The following is a 2,515-nucleotide window of genomic DNA, read 5'->3' as shown; positions in this document are numbered from 1 at the left end:
AAATAGTGCAGTGACAGAGGTAAGTACAGGGTGCTGTGGGGCACAGAGGAGGGGCCCTGAACCTGGCCTTGGGTGTTCAGGGAAGCCTCCCTGGAGGAGGTGTTTCTTGAGTTGGGTCATCAGGGACAAGGAGGGATTTGCCAAGGCAAGAGGGACTGGGAGAGCATCCCGGACCCACGTGTAAATGTAGGGAGAAGCATGGGAGGGTGTGATGAGTTGGGAGAACTGTAAGTTCTCTTTGGCTGGAGGGGGGCGGTTGAGTGAGGGGCCTGAGAGGAGCGAGGCGGTTGCAGCGGGCAGGGGCCAGCTCCTGCATGTTTCATTTTTTTGTTGGATTTTGCCCTTAAAATGAAGGGGAGTAAATGATGGATTTTAGTGTGGGAGGGAAATGAACGACTTGCACTTTCAGGCCGCTCAGACTGGCGACAGCAGCGAGGCAGCAGGGCTGGTGGCGGTGTGGTCAGGTAAAGGGCTGCCGTGTGTGGCCTTGTGGGGGCGGGGATGGTTCTGGAGCTAAGGGATAGGGTCACAGGATGTTTAGAAGGAAGTCAGAATTTCAGAGCCAGAGGAATGCCAGAAGTCCCTCCACCTGACACAAGGGGACTCTGAAGCCCAGAGAGTGGGAGCGCTTCTTCAGGCCTTGAACTCTGGTCTCCTGGCCCAGGAAGTCTTTTTTATTCCACTCTGCTGTCCCGTGCAAGCCTTCACTCTGACACGTGAAAACCACATGCGTTCTTCTTGGGTGTTTAAACTGGGAATCCGTTGCCTAGTGCCTTCATTAGCTGAAGGTGTGGCAGGCCTTATGTAGGATGTTGGCAAATCAGTTTGGTCTGCAGTGGGGGCCTGTCCTGTTGGACTCAGAGTCTGGTTCAGCACATACAGTCAGTCCAATAGCAATCTTTATTCGTACATAGAAGACCTTAATTCCGGCTTTTTCTGTGACTTCACTGACAGAGAATGGCAGAGGTAGCTTTCCACCTCTGTTAATACTACTGATGGATACTATTATTTAACGACGGTCTAAAGTTCATAAAGACATTAAAAGGAATGGATTGGACCATAATTTATATAATCTTTTATTGTGGGACATTCCAAATTGTTTCTAAGTTTTCACTACGGCAAACAAAGCAATGATGAATATCCTTGTGCATATATCTTTTTTACAGATACATGATTATTTTCTTAGGGTAAATTCCACTGCTCATGTCTCACACCCACCTACCCTGAGGTGCTGGTATTCTTGTATCCAGGACCTTGTTCTTTCTTGTTGAAAATTCTTGGTCTCAGCTGAGGCAGTTCGTCAAATTTAATATTTTATCTGAGGAATGGCTGGGAGGTTCACATCTTCCAATTTGTGCTGTTACCTCTATGTTGCAAATTACTTATTATTACCTGGGAATAAATAGCTTCCTTCACCTCCACCCCTGCTTTGTTTGTCATAAAAAAATATTACTCAGGAGCCCACTAACTCATTTTGGGAAACTATCCTCAGGAAACAACCCAGTAGAAGGAAAAAGCGCTGTGTGGGAGGTTGTTTGTTGTCACATTGTGTATAATTATGAAAAATTGGGAACAAAGGAATTATATTTTATGTTTGTTATTTCTTTGGCTTCTTTTTAAAAAAAAATTCTCACTCAAGTATATGGTTATTGATTAAAAAAAAAAAAAAAATAGAGAGAGAGAGGTGGGGTTTGGGGAGAAGGAAAGAGAGACATCAAGTGTTAGCCTCCCGTATGTGCCCCGACCGGGGGTCGAACCTGCAGCCTAGGCATGTGCCCTGATCAGGAATTGAATCTGCAACCTTTTGACGTGTGGGACAGTTCTCCAACCAACTGAGCCTCCTAGCGAAGGCTCTTTGCAGTCTTCCAGTAAGCTTGTGATGAAGGTATTTCACAGATGAGGAAGCTGAGATTGAAGAGATTAAGTGACTTTCCCATGAGCTTGTTGTGATTGAGAAACTCAAAGGAGGCAAAATTCAAGCCTGGCCTTTTTTATTACAAAGCCCGAACACTTTCCACTGGGTCACATTGGCTGCATAGATGCTCAGTAGGGAAATGTGAGGTAATTGATAGTGAGTCAGTTTGATAGAGTTGAGGGCAGTCATTTTAAGTGATAATTATGTGTAATTCTGCAACAACAATTTAAGATACCAGGGGAAAGCAATGGAATATCCAAATTCACTTATTTTATACTTTTATAAAAAAAATGTATATGAGTGAAAGCTGCAAAGAATATAACAAGAGTTGATTTCATAAGTTGATTTCATTATATTCCAAATATTGTTTGGGGTTCAGCTTTAAAATTCTCTTACTGCTACAGTACTGGTTGTTAATAAATAGACGTTTGCCTAGGAACAGTTTTCTTGATGACTTGGGGACACCGGAGGCAGTATTGGAATCAGAAATGAACTCCCAAGCGTCCTCCTCGTTTTGCTGACCCTACTCAGCTGCTGCTGGCAGAGTCACCGTACGTGCGGCGCTGTTTGCCTGAGGTGGACTCTGGGCAGCAAGCGTTC

Source organism: Furipterus horrens, unplaced genomic scaffold, assembly GCF_987537825.1.
Source record: "Furipterus horrens unplaced genomic scaffold, mFurHor1.1.pri manual_scaffold_2, whole genome shotgun sequence".
NCBI classification, from domain to species: domain Eukaryota; kingdom Metazoa; phylum Chordata; class Mammalia; order Chiroptera; family Furipteridae; genus Furipterus; species Furipterus horrens.
The sequence above is the reverse complement of the archived record's forward strand: the minus strand, read 5'-3'. Positions refer to the sequence as shown.